Here is a 17,867-nt window from a genome sequence, read left to right on the forward strand (position 1 = left end):
TTTTGCTGTAATTGTGACCGCGCGGCTTAGGGATTTTTGAAAAAAAAGTTCTTCAGACGTCGAGGGATAATTATATTAACGATTAAAAAAACGCATCTGTTTCCAACAAAAAACCTTTCAGGGGATTGTTTGCAACAGTTTGGCACCATTTTTGAGTGAATTGCAGAACGTCAGAAATTTTGAAGAAATTGTGACCGCGCGGCTTAGGGATTTTTGCGAAAAAAAGTTGTTCAGATGTCGAGGGCTAATTCTGTTTCCGATGATAGAAACGCATCTGTTTCCACCGAAAAACCATTCAGGGGATGGTTTGCAACACTTCAGCACCATTTTTGAGTGAATTGCAGAACGTCATATTTTTGCTGTAATTGTGACCGCGCGGCTTAGGGATTTTTGAAAAAAAAGTTCTTCAGACGTCGAGGGATAATTCTATTTACGATTAAAAAAATGCATCTGTTTCCAACAAAAAACCTTTCAGGGGATGGTTTGCAACAGTTTGGCACCATTTTTGAGTGAATTGCAGAACGTCAGAAATTTTGAAGAAATTGTTACCGCGCGGCTTAGGGATTTTTGCAAAAAAAAAGTTCTTCAGATGTCAAGGGCTAATTATGTTTCCGATGATAAAAACGCATCTGTTTCCACCGAAAAACCTTTCTGGGGATCGTTTGCAACAGTTCAGCACCATTTTTGAATGAATTGCAGAACGTCAGATTTTTGCTGAAAATGTGATCGCGCGCCTTAGGGATTTTTGCAAAAAATAGTTGTTCAGATGTCGAGGGCTAATTCTGTTTCCGATGATAAAAACGCATCTGTTTCCACCAAACAACCTTTCAGGTGATCGTTTGCAACAGTTCAGCACCATTTTTGAATGTATTTCAGAACGTCAGATTTTTGCAGAAATTGTGACCGCGCGGCTTAGGGATTTTTGAAAAAAAGGTTTTTCAGATGTCGAGAGCTAATTCTGTTTCCGATGATAAAAACACATCTGTTTCCACCGAAAAACCTTTCAGGGGATCGTTTGCAACAGTTTGGCACCATTTTTGAGTGAATTGCAGAACGTCAGATTTTTGCTGTAATTGTGATCGCGCGGCTTAGGGATTTTTGAAAAAAAATGTTCTTCAGACGTCGAGGGATAATTCTATTTACGATTAAAAGAACGGATCTGTTTCCACCGAAAAACCTTTCAGGGGATCGTTTGCAACAGTTTGGCACCATTTTTGAGTGAATTGCAGAACGTCAGAAATTTTGAAGAAATTGTGACCGCGCGGCTTAGGGATTTTTGCAAAAAAAAGTTGTTCAGATGTCGAGGGCTAATTCTGTTTCCAATGATAAAAACGCATCTGTTTCCACCGAAAAACCTTTCAGGGGATCGTTTGCAACAGTTTGGCACCATTTTTGAGTGAATTGCAGAACGTCAGAAATTTTGAAGAAATTGTGACCGCGCGGCTTAGAGATTTTTGAAAAAAAAAGTTGTTCAGATGTCGAGGGCTAATTCTGTTTCCGATGATAAAAACGCATCTGTTTCCACCGAAAAACCTTTCAGGGGATCGTTTGCAACACTTCAGCACCATTTTTGAGTGAATTGCAGAACGTCAGATTTTTGCTGTAATTGTGACCGCGCGGCTTAGGGATTTTTGAAAAAAAAGTTCTTCAGACGTCGAGGGATAATTCTATTTACGATTAAAAAAACGCATCTGTTTCCACCGAAAAACCTTTCAGGGGATCGTTTGCAACACTTCAGCACCATTTTTGAGTGAATTTCAGAATGTCAGATTTTTGCTGTAATTGTGACCGCGCGGCTTAGGGATTTTTGAAAAAAAATGTTCTTCAGACGTCGAGGGATAATTCTATTTACGATTACAAAAACGCATCTGTTTCCACCGAAAAACCTTTCAGGGGATCGTTTGCAACACTTCAGCACCATTTTTGAGTGAATTGCAGAATGTCAGATTTTTGCTGTAATTGTGACCGCGCGCCTTAGGGATTTTTGAAAAAAAAAGTTGTTCAGACGTCGAGGGCTACTTTTGTTTCCGATGATAAAAACGCATCTGTTTCCACCGAAAAACCTTTCAGGGGATCGTTTGCAAGACTTCAGCACCATTTTTGAGTGAATTGCAGAATGTCAGATTTTTGCTGTAATTGTGACCGCGCGGCTTAGGGATTATTGAAAAAAAAAGTTGGTCAGATGTCGAGGGCTAATTCTGTTTCTGATGATAAAAACGCATCTGTTTCCACCGAAAAACCTTTCAGGGGATCGTTTGCAACAGTTTGGCACCATTTTTGAGTGAATTGCAGATTGTCCGAAATTTTGAAGAAATTGTGACCGCGCGGCTTAGGGATTTTTGAAAAAAAAAGTTGTTCAGACGTCGAGGGCTACTTTTGTTTCCGATGATAAAAACGCATCTTTTTCCACCGAAAAACCTTTCAGGGGATCGTTTGCAAGACTTCAGCACCATTTTTGAGTGAATTGCAGAATGTCAGATTTTTGCTGTAATTGTGACCGCGCGGCTTAGGGATTATTGAAAAAAAAAGTTGTTCAGACGTCGAGGGCTAATTCTGTTTCTGATGATAAAAACGCATCTGTTTCCACCGAAAAACCTTTCAGGGGATCGTTTGCAACAGTTTGGCACCATTTTTGAGTGAATTGCAGATTGTCAGAAATTTTGAAGAAATTGTGACCGCGCGGCTTAGGGATTTTTGAAAAAAAAAGTTGGTCAGATGTCGAGGGCTAATTCTGTTTCCGATGATAAAAACGCATCTGTTTCCACCGAAAAACCTTTCAGGGGATCGTTTGCAACAGTTTGGCACCATTTTTGAGTGAATTGCAGAACGTCAGAAATTTTGAAGAAATTGTGACCGCGCGGCTTAGGGATTTTTGCAAAAAAAAGTTGTTCAGATGTCGAGGGCTAATTCTGTTTCCGATGATAAAAACACATCTGTTTCCCTGGAAAAACCTTTCAGGGGATGGTTTGCAACACTTCAGCACCATTTTTGAGTGAATTGCAGAACGTCATATTTTTGCTGAAATTGTGACCGCGCGGCTTAGGGATTTTTGCAAAAAAAAGTTGTTCAGACGTCGAGGGATAATTCTGTTTCCGATGATAAAAACACATCTGTTTCCACTGAAAAACCTTTCAGGGGATCGTTTGCAACAGTTTGGCACCATTTTTGAGTGAATTGCAGAACGTCAGATTTTTGCTGTAATTGTGACCGCGCGGCTTAGGGATTTTTGAAAAAAAAAGTTCTTCAGACGTCGAGGGATAATTCTATTTACGATTAAAAAAACGCATCTGTTTCCAACAAAAAACCTTTCAGGGGATCGTTTGCAACAGTTTGGCACCATTTTTGAGTGAATTGCAGAACGTCAGAAATTTTGAAGAAATTGTGACCGCGCGGCTTAGGGATTTTTGCAAAAAAAAGTTGTTCAGATGTCGAGGGCTAATTCTGTTTCCGATGATAAAAACACATCTGTTTCCACCGAAAAACCTTTCAGGGGATCGTTTGCAACACTTCGGCACCATTTTTGAGTGAATTGCAGAACGTCAGAAATTTTGAAGAAATTGTGACCGCGCGGCTTAGGGATTTTTGCAAAAAAAAGTTGTTCAGATGTCGAGGGCTAATTCTGTTTCCGATGATAAAAACGCATCTGTTTCCACCGAAAAACCTTTCAGGGGATCGTTTGCAACACTTCAGCACCATTTTTGAGTGAATTGCAGAACGTCAGATTTTTGCTGTAATTGTGACCGCGCGGCTTAGGGATTTTTGAAAAAAAAGTTCTTCAGACGTCGAGGGATAATTCTATTTACGATTAAAAAAACGCATCTGTTTCCACCGAAAAACCTTTCAGGGGATCGTTTGCAAGACTTCAGCACCATTTTTGAGTGAATTGCAGAATGTCAGATTTTTGCTGTAATTGTAACCGCGCGGCTTAGGGATTATTGAAAAAAAAAGTTCTTCAGACGTTGAGGGATAATTCTATTTACGATTAAAAAAACGCATCTGTTTCCAACAAAAAACCTTTCAGGGGATCGTTTGCAACAGTTTGGCACCATTTTTGAGTGAATTGCAGAACGTCAGAAATTTTGAAGAAATTGTGACCGCGCGGCTTAGGGATTTTTGAAAAAAAAAGTTAGTCAGATGTCGAGGGCTAATTCTGTTTCCGATGATAAAAACGCATCTGTTTCCACCGAAAAACCTTTCAGGGGATCGTTTGCAACAGTTTGGCACCATTTTTGAGTGAATTGCAGAACGTCAGAAATTTTGAAGAAATTGTGACAGCGCGGCTTAGGGATTTTTGAAAAAAAAGTTTTTCAGATGTGGAGAGCTAATTCTGTTTCGGATGATAAAAACACATCTGTTTCCACCGAAAAACCTTTCAGGGAATGGTTTGCAACAGTTTGCATCTGTTTCCACTGAAAAACCTTTCAGGGGATCGTTTGCAACATTTCAGCACCATTTTTGAGTGAATTGCAGAACGTCAGATTTTTGCTGTAATTGTGACCGCGCGGCTTAGTGATTTTTGAAAAAAAAAGTTGTTCATACTTCAAGGGCTAATTCTGTTTCCGATGATAAAAACGCATCTGTTTCCCTCGAAAAACCTTTCAGGGGATGGTTTGCAACACTTCAGCACCATTTTAGAGTGAATTGCAGAACGTCATATTTTTGCTGTAATTGTGACCGCGCGGCTTAGGGATTTTTGCAAAAAAAAGTTCTTCAGACGTCGAGGGATAATTCTATTTACGATTAAAAGAAAGCATCTGTTTCCACCGAAAAACCTTTCAGGGGATCGTTTGCAACAGTTTGGCACCATTTTTGAATGAATTGCAGAACGTCAGATTTTTGCTGTAATTGTGACCGCGCGGCTTAGGGATTATTGAAAAAAAAAGTTCTTCAGACGTCGAGGGATAATTCTATTTACGATTAAAAAAACGCATCTGTTTCCACCGAAAAACCTTTCAGGGGATCGTTTGCAACAGTTTGGCACCATTTTTGAGTGAATTGCAGAACGTCAGATTTTTGCTGTAATTGTGACCGCGCGGCTTAGGGATTTTTGAAAAAAAAAGTTAGTCAGATGTCGAGGGCTAATTCTGTTTCCGATGATAAAAACGCATCTGTTTCCACCGAAAAACCTTTCAGGGGATCGTTTGCAACAGTTTGGCACCATTTTTGAGTGAATTGCAGAACGTCAGAAATTTTGAAGAAATTGTGACCGCGCGGCTTAGGGATTTTTGAAAAAAAAAGTTAGTCAGATGTCGAGGGCTAATTCTGTTTCCGATGATAAAAACGCATCTGTTTCCAACAAAAAACCTTTCAGGGGATCGTTTGCAACAGTTTGGCACCATTTTTGAGTGAATTGCAGAACGTCAGAAATTTTGAAGAAATTGTGACCGCGCGGCTTAGGGATTTTTGCAAAAAAAAGTTGTTCAGATGTCGAGGGCTAATTCTGTTTCCGATGATAAAAATGCATCTGTTTCCACCGAAAAACCTTTCAGGGGATCGTTTGCAACACTTCAGCACCATTTTTGAGTGAATTGCAGAACGTCAGATTTTTGCTCAAATTGTGACCGCGCGGCTTAGGGATTTTTGAAAAAAAAGTTTTTCAGTTGTGGAGAGCTAATTCTGTTTCGGATGATAAAAACACATCTGTTTCCACCGAAAAACCTTTCAGGGGATGGTTTGCAACAGTTTGCATCTGTTTCCACTGAAAAACCTTTCAGGGGATCGTTTGCAACATTTCAGCACCATTTTTGAGTGAATTGCAGAACGTCAGAAATTTTGAAGAAATTGTGACCGCGCGACTTAGTGATTTTTGAAAAAAAAAGTTGTTCAGATGTCGAGGGCTAATTCTGTTTCCGATGATAAAAACGCATCTGTTTCCACCGAAAAACCTTTCAGGGGATGGTTTGCAACAGTTTGGCACCATTTTTGAGTGAATTGCAGAACGTCAGAAATTTTGAAGAAATTGTGACCGCGCGGCTTAGTGATTTTTGAAAAAAAAAGTTGTTCATACTTCAAGGGCTAATTCTGTTTCCGATGATAAAAACACATCTGTTTCCCTCGAAAATCCTTTCAGGGGATGGTTTGCAACACTTCAGCACCATTTTTGAGTGAATTGCAGAACGTCATATTTTTGCTGAAATTGTGACCGCGCGGCTTAGGGAATTTTGCAAAAAAATGTTGTTCAGACGTCGAGGGCTACTTTTGTTTCCGATGATAAAAACGCATCTGTTTCCACCGAAAAACCTTTCAGGGGATCGTTTGCAACAGTTTGGTACCATTTTTGAGTGAATTGCAGAACATCAGAAATTTTGAAGAAATTGTGACCGCGCGGCTTAGGGATTTTTGCAAAAAGAAGTTGTTCAGATGTCGAGGGCTAATTATGTTTCCGATGATAAAAACGCATCTGTTTCCACCGAAAAACCTTTCAGGGGATGGTTTGCAACACTTCAGCACCATTTTTGAGTGAATTGCAGAACGTCAGATTTTTGCTGTAATAGTGACCGCGCGGCTTAGGGATTTTTGAAAAAAAAGTTCTTCAGACGTCGAGGGATAATTCTATTTACGATTAAAAAAACGCATCTGTTTCCAACAAAAAACCTTTCAGGGGATCGTTTGCAACAGTTTGGCACCATTTTTGAGTGAATTGCAGAACGTCAGAAATTTTGAAGAAATTGTGACCGCGCGACTTAGTGATTTTTGAAAAAAAAAGTTGTTCAGATGTCGAGGGCTAATTCTATTTACGATTAAAATAACGCATCTGTTTCCACCGAAAAACCTTTCAGGGGATCGTTTGCAACAGTTTGGCACCATTTTTGAGTGAATTGCAGAACGTCAGAAATTTTGAAGAAATTGTGACCGCGCGGCTTAGTGATTTTTGAAAAAAAAAGTTGTTCAGATGTCGAGGGCTAATTCTGTTTCCGATGATAAAAACGCATCTGTTTCCACCAAACAACCTTTCAGGTGATCGTTTGCAAGACTTCAGCACCATTTTTGAGTGAATTGCAGAATGTCAGATTTTTGCTGTAATTGTGACCGCTCGGCTTAGAGATTATTGAAAAAAAAATTTCTTCCGACGTCGAGGGATAATTCTATTTACGATTAAAAAAACGCATCTGTTTCCAACAAAAAACCTTTCAGGGGATCGTTTGCAACAGTTTGGCACCATTTTTGAGTGAATTGCAGAACGTCAGAAATTTTGAAGAAATTGTGACCGCGCGGCTTAGGGATTTTTGCAAAAAAAAGTTTTTCAGATGTCGAGGGCTAATTCTGTTTCCGATGATAAAAACGCATCTGTTTCCACCGAAAAACCTTTCAGGGGATGGTTTGCAACAGTTTGGCACCATTTTTGAGTGAATTGCAGAACGTCAGAAATTTTGAAGAAATTGTGACCGAGCGGCTTAGTGATTTTTGAAAAAAAAAGTTGTTCATACTTCAAGGGCTAATTCTGTTTCCGATGATAAAAACGCATCTGTTTCCCTCGAAAAACCTTTCAGGGGATCGTTTGCAACACTTCAGCACCATTTTTGTGTGAATTGCAGAATGTCATATTTTTGCTGAAATTGTGACTGCGCGGCTTAGGGATTTTTGCAAAAAAAAGTTGTTCAGACGTCGAGGGCTACTTTTGTTTCCGATGATAAAAACGCATCTGTTTCCACCGAAAAACCTTTCAGGGGATGGTTTGCAACAGTTTGGCACCATTTTTGAGTGAATTGCAGAACGTCAGAAATTTTGAAGAAATTGTGACAACGCGGCTTAGGGATTTTTGAAAAAAAAAGTTGGTCAGATGTCGAGGGCTAATTCTGTTTCCGATGATAAAAACGCATCTGTTTCCACCGAAAAACCTTTCAGGGGATGGTTTGCAACAGTTTGCATCTGTTTCCACCGAAAAACCTTTCAGGGGATCGTTTGCAACACTTCAGCACCATTTTTGAGTGAATTGCAGAATGTCAGATTTTTGCTGTAATTGCGACCGCGCGTCTTAGGGATTTTTGCAAAAAAAAGTTGTTCAGACGTCGAGGGCTACTTTTGTTTCCGATGATAAAAACGCATCTGTTTCCACCGAAAAACCTTTCAGGGGATCGTTTGCAAGACTTCAGCACCATTTTTGAGTGAATTGCAGAATGTCAGATTTTTGCTGTAATTGTGACCGCTCGGCTTAGAGATTATTGAAAAAAAAAGTTCTTCAGACGTCGAGGGATAATTCTATTTACGATTAAAAAAACGCATCTGTTTCCAACAAAAAACCTTTCAGGGGATGGTTTGCAACAGTTTGGCACCATTTTTGAGTGAATTGCAGAACGTCAGAAATTTTGAAGAAATTGTGACCGCGCGGCTTAGGGATTTTTGAAAAAAAAAGTTGGTCAGATGTCGAGGGCTAATTCTGTTTCCGATGATAAAAACGCATCTGTTTCCACCGAAAAACCTTTCAGGGGATCGTTTGCAACAGTTTGGCACCATTTTTGAGTGAATTGCAGAACGTCAGAAATTTTGAAGAAATTGTGACCGCGCGGCTTAGGGATTTTTGCAAAAAAAAGTTGTTCAGATGTCGAGGGCTAATTCTGTTTCCGATGATAAAAACACATCTGTTTCCACCGAAAAACCTTTCAGGGGATCGTTTGCAACAGTTTGGCACCATTTTTGAGTGAATTGCAGAACGTCAGATTTTTGCTGTAATTGTGACCGCGCGGCTTAGGGATTTTTGAAAAAAAAAGTTCTTCAGACGTCGAGGGATAATTCTATTTACGATTAAAAGAACGCATCTGTTTCCACCGAAAAACCTTTCAGGGGATCGTTTGCAACAGTTTGGCACCATTTTTGAGTGAATTGCAGAACGTCAGAAATTTTGAAGAAATTGTGACCGCGCGGCTTAGGGATTTTTGCAAAAAAAAGTTGTTCAGATGTCGAGGGCTAATTCTGTTTCCGATGATAAAAACGCATCTGTTTCCAACAAAAAACCTTTCAGGGGATCGTTTGCAACAGTTTGGCACCATTTTTGAGTGAATTGCAGAACGTCAGAAATTTTGAAGAAATTGTGACCGCGCGACTTAGTGATTTTTGAAAAAAAAAGTTGTTCAGATGTCGAGGGCTAATTCTATTTACGATTAAAATAACGCATCTGTTTCCACCGAAAAACCTTTCAGGGGATCGTTTGCAACAGTTTGGCACCATTTTTGAGTGAATTGCAGAACGTCAGAAATTTTGAAGAAATTGTGACCGCGCGGCTTAGTGATTTTTGAAAAAAAAAGTTGTTCAGATGTCGAGGGCTAATTCTGTTTCCGATGATAAAAACGCATCTGTTTCCACCAAACAACCTTTCAGGTGATCGTTTGCAAGACTTCAGCACCATTTTTGAGTGAATTGCAGAATGTCAGATTTTTGCTGTAATTGTGACCGCTCGGCTTAGAGATTATTGAAAAAAAAATTTCTTCCGACGTCGAGGGATAATTCTATTTACGATTAAAAAAACGCATCTGTTTCCAACAAAAAACCTTTCAGGGGATCGTTTGCAACAGTTTGGCACCATTTTTGAGTGAATTGCAGAACGTCAGAAATTTTGAAGAAATTGTGACCGCGCGGCTTAGGGATTTTTGCAAAAAAAAGTTTTTCAGATGTCGAGGGCTAATTCTGTTTCCGATGATAAAAACGCATCTGTTTCCACCGAAAAACCTTTCAGGGGATGGTTTGCAACAGTTTGGCACCATTTTTGAGTGAATTGCAGAACGTCAGAAATTTTGAAGAAATTGTGACCGAGCGGCTTAGTGATTTTTGAAAAAAAAAGTTGTTCATACTTCAAGGGCTAATTCTGTTTCCGATGATAAAAACGCATCTGTTTCCCTCGAAAAACCTTTCAGGGGATCGTTTGCAACACTTCAGCACCATTTTTGTGTGAATTGCAGAATGTCATATTTTTGCTGAAATTGTGACTGCGCGGCTTAGGGATTTTTGCAAAAAAAAGTTGTTCAGACGTCGAGGGCTACTTTTGTTTCCGATGATAAAAACGCATCTGTTTCCACCGAAAAACCTTTCAGGGGATGGTTTGCAACAGTTTGGCACCATTTTTGAGTGAATTGCAGAACGTCAGAAATTTTGAAGAAATTGTGACAACGCGGCTTAGGGATTTTTGAAAAAAAAAGTTGGTCAGATGTCGAGGGCTAATTCTGTTTCCGATGATAAAAACGCATCTGTTTCCACCGAAAAACCTTTCAGGGGATGGTTTGCAACAGTTTGCATCTGTTTCCACCGAAAAACCTTTCAGGGGATCGTTTGCAACACTTCAGCACCATTTTTGAGTGAATTGCAGAATGTCAGATTTTTGCTGTAATTGCGACCGCGCGTCTTAGGGATTTTTGCAAAAAAAAGTTGTTCAGACGTCGAGGGCTACTTTTGTTTCCGATGATAAAAACGCATCTGTTTCCACCGAAAAACCTTTCAGGGGATCGTTTGCAAGACTTCAGCACCATTTTTGAGTGAATTGCAGAATGTCAGATTTTTGCTGTAATTGTGACCGCTCGGCTTAGAGATTATTGAAAAAAAAAGTTCTTCAGACGTCGAGGGATAATTCTATTTACGATTAAAAAAACGCAATTGTTTCCAACAAAAAACCTTTCAGGGGATGGTTTGCAACAGTTTGGCACCATTTTTGAGTGAATTGCAGAACGTCAGAAATTTTGAAGAAATTGTGACCGCGCGGCTTAGGGATTTTTGAAAAAAAAAGTTGGTCAGATGTCGAGGGCTAATTCTGTTTCCGATGATAAAAACGCATCTGTTTCCACCGAAAAACCTTTCAGGGGATCGTTTGCAACAGTTTGGCACCATTTTTGAGTGAATTGCAGAACGTCAGAAATTTTGAAGAAATTGTGACCGCGCGGCTTAGGGATTTTTGCAAAAAAAAGTTGTTCAGATGTCGAGGGCTAATTCTGTTTCCGATGATAAAAACACATCTGTTTCCACCGAAAAACCTTTCAGGGGATCGTTTGCAACAGTTTGGCACCATTTTTGAGTGAATTGCAGAACGTCAGATTTTTGCTGTAATTGTGACCGCGCGGCTTAGGGATTTTTGAAAAAAAAAGTTCTTCAGACGTCGAGGGATAATTCTATTTACGATTAAAAGAACGCATCTGTTTCCACCGAAAAACCTTTCAGGGGATCGTTTGCAACAGTTTGGCACCATTTTTGAGTGAATTGCAGAACGTCAGAAATTTTGAAGAAATTGTGACCGCGCGGCTTAGGGATTTTTGCAAAAAAAAGTTGTTCAGATGTCGAGGGCTAATTCTGTTTCCGATGATAAAAACACATCTGTTTTTTTGCTGTAATTGTGACCGCGCGGCTTAGGGATTTTTGCAAAAAAAAGTTGTTCAGACGTCGAGGGCTACTTTTGTTTCCGATGATAAAAACGCATCTGTTTCCACCGAAAAACCTTTCAGGGGATCGTTTGCAAGACTTCAGCACCATTTTTGAGTGAAACTGCAGAATGTCAGATTTTTGCTGTAATTGTGACCGCTCGGCTTAGAGATTATTGAAAAAAAAAGTTCTTCAGACGTCGAGGGATAATTCTATTTACGATTTAAAAAACGCATCTGTTTCCAACAAAAAACCTTTCAGGGGATCGTTTGCAACAGTTTGGCACCATTTTTGAGTGAATTGCAGAACGTCAGAAATTTTGAAGAAATTGTGGCTTAGGGATTTTTGAAAAAAAAAGTTGGTCAGATGTCGAGGGCTAATTCTGTTTCCGATGATAAAAACGCATCTGTTTCCACCGAAAAACCTTTCAGGGGATCGTTTGCAACAGTTTGGCACCATTTTTGAGTGAATTGCAGAACGTCAGAAATTTTGAAGAAATTGTGACCGCGCGGCTTAGGGATTTTTGCAAAAAAAAGTTGTTCAGATGTCGAGGGCTAATTCTGTTTCCGATGATAAAAACACATCTGTTTCCACCGAAAAACCTTTTAGGGGATCGTTTGCAACAGTTTGGCACCATTTTTGAGTGAATTGCAGAACGTCAGATTTTTGCTGTAATTGTGACCGCGCGGCTTAGGGATTTTTGAAAAAAAAAGTTGTTCAGATGTCGAGGGCTAATTCTGTTTCCGATGATAAAAACGCATCTGTTTCCACCGAAAAACCTTTCAGGGCATCGTTTGCAACAGTTTGGCACCATTTTTGAGTGAATTGCAGAATGTCAGAAATTTTGAAGAAATTGTGACCGCGCGGCTTAGGGATTTTTGCAAAAAAAAGTTGTTCAGATGTCGAGGGCTAATTCTGTTTCCGATGATAAAAACAGATCTGTTTCCACCGAAAAACCTTTCAGGGGATGGTTTGCAACACTTCAGCACCATTTTTGAGTGAATTGCAGAATGTCAGATTTTTGCTGTAATTGTGACCGCGCGGCTTAGGGATTTTTGAAAAAAAAGTTCTTCAGACGTCGAGGGATAATTCTATTTACGATTAAAAAAACGCATCTGTTTCCACCGAAAAACCTTTCAGGGGATCGTTTGCAACACTTCAGCACCATTTTTGAGTGAATTGCAGAATGTCAGATTTTTGCTGTAATTGTGACCGCGCGGCTTAGGGATTTTTGAAAAAAAAGTTCTTCAGACGTCGAGGGATAATTCTATTTACGATTAAAAAAACGCATCTGTTTCCATGGAAAAACCTTTCAGGGGATCGTTTGCAACACTTCAGCACCATTTTTGAGTGAATTGCAGAATGTCAGATTTTTGCTGTAATTGTGACCGCGCGGCTTAGGGATTTTTGCAAAAAAAAGTTGTTCAGACGTCGAGGGCTACTTTTGTTTCCGATGATAAAAACGCATCTGTTTCCACCGAAAAACCTTTCAGGGGATCGTTTGCAAGACTTCAGCACCATTTTTGAGTGAATTGCAGAATGTCAGATTTTTGCTGTAATTGTGACCGCTCGGCTTAGAGATTATTGAAAAAAAAAGTTCTTCAGACGTCGAGGGATAATTCTATTTACGATTAAAAAAACGCATCTGTTTCCACCGAAAAACCTTTCAGGGGATCGTTTGCAACACTTCAGCACCATTTTTGAGTGAATTGCAGAATGTCAGATTTTTGCTGAAATTGTGACCGCGCGGCTTAGGGATTTTTGCAAAAAAAAGTTGTTCAGATGTCGAGGGCTAATTCTATTTCCGATGATAAAAATGCATCTGTTTCCCTCGAAAAACCATTCAGGGGATGGTTTGCAACAATTCAGCACCATTTTTGAGTGAATTGCAGAACGTCAGAAATTTTGAAGAAATTGTGACCGCGCGGCTTAGGGATTTTTGCAAAAAAAAGTTGTTCAGATGTCGAGGGCTAATTCTGTTTCCGATGATAAAAACACATCTGTTTCCACCGAAAAACCTTTCAGGGGATCGTTTGCAACAGTTTGGCACCATTTTTGAGTGAATTGCAGAACGTCAGATTTTTGCTGTAATTGTGACCGCGCGGCTTAGGGATTTTTGAAAAAAAAAGTTCTTCAGACGTCGAGGGATAATTCTATTTACGATTAAAAAAACGCATTTGTTTCCAACAAAAAACCTTTCAGGGGATCGTTTGCAACAGTTTGGCACCATTTTTGAGTGAATTGCAGAACGTCAGAAATTTTGAAGAAATTGTGACAACGCGGCTTTGGGATTTTTGAAAAAAAAAGTTGGTCAGATGTCGAGGGCTAATTCTGTTTCCGATGATAAAAACGCATCTGTTTCCACCGAAAAACCTTTCAGGGGATCGTTTGCAACAGTTTGGCACCATTTTTGAGTGAATTGCAGAAAGTCAGAAATATTGAAGAAATTGTGACCGCGCGGCTTAGTGATTTTTGAAAAAAAAAGTTTTTCATACTTCAAGGGCTAATTCTGTTTCCGATGATAAAAACACATCTGTTTCCCTCGAAAAACCTTTCAGGGGATGGTTTGCAACAGTTCAGCACCATTTTTGAATGAATTGCAGAACGTCAGATTTTTGCTGAAATTGTGACCGCGCGGCTTAGGGATTTTTGAAAAAAAAGTTTTTCAGATGTCGAGGGCTAATTCTGTTTCCGATGATAAAAACGCATCTGTTTCCACCAAACAACCTTTCAGGTGATCGTTTGCAACAGTTCAGCACCATTTTTGAATGTATTTCAGAACGTCAGATTTTTGCAGAAATTGTGACCGCGCGGCTTAGGGATTTTTGCAAAAAAAAGTTGTTCAGATGTCGAGGGCTAATTCTGTTTCCGATGATAAAAATGCATCTGTTTCCACCGAAAAACCTTTCAGGGGATCGTTTGCAACACTTCAGCACCATTTTTGAGTGAATTGCAGAATGTCAGATTTTTGCTGTAATTGTGACCGCTCGGCTTAGAGATTATTGAAAAAAAAAGTTCTTCAGACGTCGAGGGATAATTCTATTTACGATTAAAAAAACGCATCTGTTTCCAACAAAAAACCTTTCAGGGGATCGTTTGCAACAGTTTGGCACCATTTTTGAGTGAATTGCAGAACGTCAGAAATTTTGAAGAAATTGTGAGCGCGCGGCTTAGGGATTTTTGAAAAAAAAAGTTGTTCAGATGTCGAGGGCTAATTCTGTTTCCGATGATAAAAATACATCTGTTTCCACCGAAAAACCTTTCAGGGGATCGTTTGCAACAGTTTGGCACCATTTTTGAGTGAATTGCAGAACGTCAGATTTTTGCTGTAATTGTGACCGCGCGGCTAAGGGATTTTTGAAAAAAAAAGTTCTTCAGACGTCGAGGGATAATTCTATTTACGATTAAAAGAACGCATCTGTTTCCACCGAAAAACCTTTCAGGGCATCGTTTGCAACAGTTTGGCACCATTTTTGAGTGAATTGCAGAATGTCAGAAATTTTGAAGAAATTGTGACCGCGCGGCTTAGGGATTTTTGCAAAAAAAAGTTGTTCAGATGTCGAGGGATAATTCTATTTACGATTAAAAAAACGCATCTGTTTCCACGGAAAAACCTTTCAGGGGATCGTTTGCAACACTTCAGCACCATTTTTGAGTGAATTGCAGAATGTCAGATTTTTGCTCTAATTGTGACCGCGCGGCTTAGGGATTTTTGCAAAAAAAAGTTGTTCAGACGTCGAGGGTTACTTTAGTTTCCGATGATAAAAACGCATCTGTTTCCACCGAAAAACCTTTCAGGGGATTGTTTGCAAGACTTCAGCACCATTTTTGAGTGAATTGCAGAATGTCAGATTTTTGCTGTAATTGTGACCGCTCGGCTTAAAGGTAAAGGTAAAGGTACCCCTGCCCGTACGGGCCAGTCTTGACAGACTCTGGGGTTGTGCGCCCATCTCACTTAAGAGGCCAGGGGCCAGCGCTGTCCGGAGACACTTCCGGGTCACGTGGCCAGCGTGACATCGCTGCTCTGGCGAGCCAGAGCCGCACACGGAAACGCCGTTTACCTTCCCGCTGGTAAGCGGTCCCTATTTATCTACTTGCACCCGGAGGTGCTTTCGAACTGCTAGGTTGGCAGGCGCTGGGACCGAGCAGCGGGAGCGCACCCCGCCGCAGGGATTCGAACCGCTTAGAGACCGCTCGGCTTAGAGATTATTGAAAAAAAAATTTCTTCCGACGTCGAGGGATAATTCTATTTACGATTAAAAAAACGCATCTGTTTCCAACAAAAAACCTTTCAGGGGATCGTTTGCAACAGTTTGGCACCATTTTTGAGTGAATTGCAGAACGTCAGAAATTTTGAAGAAATTGTGACCGCGCGGCTTAGGGATTTTTGAAAAAAAAAGTTCTTCAGACGTCGAGGGATAATTCTATTTACGATTAAAAGAACGCATCTGTTTCCACCGAAAAACCTTTCAGGGGATCGTTTGCAACAGTTTGGCACCATTTTTGAGTGAATTGCAGAACGTCAGAAATTTTGAAGAAATTGTGACCGCGCGGCTTAGGGATTTTTGCAAAAAAAAGTTGTTCAGATGTCGAGGGCTAATTCTGTTTCCGATGATAAAAACGCATCTCTTTCCACCGAAAAACCTTTCAGGGCATCGTTTGCAACAGTTTGGCACCATTTTTGAGTGAATTGCAGAACGTCAGAGATTTTGAAGAAATTGTGACCGCGCGGCTTAGGGATTTTTGCAAAAAAAAGTTGTTCAGATGTCGAGGGCTAATTCTGTTTCCGATGATAAAAACACATCTGTTTCCACCGAAAAACCTTTCAGGGGATGGTTTGCAACACTTCAGCACCATTTTTGAGTGAATTGCAGAACGTCAGATTTTTGCTGTAATTGTGACCGCGCGGCTTAGGGATTTTTGCAAAAAAAAAGTTGTTCAGACGTCGAGGGCTACTTTAGTTTCCGATGATAGAAACGCATCTGTTTCCACGGAAAAACCTTTCAGGGGATCGTTTGCAACACTTCAGCACCATTTTTGAGTGAATTGCAGAATGTCAGATTTTTGCTGTAATTGTGACCGCTCGGCTTAGAGATTATTAAAAAAAAATTTCTTCCGACGTCGAGGGATAATTCTATTTACGATTAAAAAAACGCATCTGTTTCCAACAAAAAACCTTTCAGGGGATCGTTTGCAACAGTTTGGCACCATTTTTGAGTGAATTGCAGAACGTCAGAAATTTTGAAGAAATTGTGACCGCGCGGCTTAGGGATTTTTGAAAAAAAAAGTTCTTCAGACGTCGAGGGATAATTCTATTTACGATTAAAAGAACGCATCTGTTTCCACCGAAAAACCTTTCAGGGGATCGTTTGCAACAGTTTGGCACCATTTTTGAGTGAATTGCAGAACGTCAGAAATTTTGAAGAAATTGTGACCGCGCGGCTTAGGGATTTTTGCAAAAAAAAGTTGTTCAGATGTCGAGGGCTAATTCTGTTTCCGATGATAAAAACGCATCTGTTTCCACCGAAAAACCTTTCAGGGCATCGTTTGCAACAGTTTGGCACCATTTTTGAGTGAATTGCAGAATGTCAGAAATTTTGAAGAAATTGTGACCGCGCGGCTTAGGGATTTTTGCAAAAAAAAGTTGTTCAGATGTCGAGGGCTAATTCTGTTTCCGATGATAAAAACACATCTGTTTCCACCGAAAAACCTTTCAGGGGATGGTTTGCAACACTTCAGCACCATTTTTGAGTGAATTGCAGAACGTCAGATTTTTGCTGTAATTGTGACCACGCGGCTTAGGGATTTTTGAAAAAAAAGTTCTTCAGACGTCGAGGGATAATTCTATTTACGATTAAAAAAACGCATCTGTTTCCACCGAAAAACCTTTCAGGGGATCGTTTGCAACACTTCAGCACCATTTTTGAGTGAATTGCAGAATGTCAGATTTTTGCTGTAATTGTGACCGCGCGGCTTAGGGATTTTTGAAAAAAAAGTTCTTCAGACGTCGAGGGATAATTCTATTTACGATTAAAAAAACGCATCTGTTTCCACGGAAAAACCTTTCAGGGGATCGTTTGCAACACTTCAGCACCATTTTTGAGTGAATTGCAGAATGTCAGATTTTTGCTGTAATTGTGACCGCGCGGCTTAGGGATTTTTGCAAAAAAATGTTGTTCAGACGTCGAGGGCTACTTTAGTTTCCGATGATAAAAACGCATCTGTTTCCACCGAAAAACCTTTCAGGGGATCGTTTGCAAGACTTCATCACCATTTTTGAGTGAATTGCAGAATGTCAGATTTTTGCTGTAATTGTGACCGCTCGGCTTAGAGATTATTGAAAAAAAAATTTCTTCCGACGTCGAGGGATAATTCTATTTACGATTAAAAAAACGCATCTGTTTCCAACAAAAAACCTTTCAGGGGATCGTTTGCAACAGTTTGGCACCATTTTTGAGTGAATTGCAGAACGTCAGAAATTTTGAAGAAATTGTGACCGCGCGGCTTAGGGATTTTTGCAAAAAAAAGTT

The sequence above is a fragment of the Podarcis cretensis genome (genome assembly GCF_951804945.1).
Source record: "Podarcis cretensis genome assembly, chromosome: 6".
NCBI lineage: Eukaryota > Metazoa > Chordata > Lepidosauria > Squamata > Lacertidae > Podarcis > Podarcis cretensis.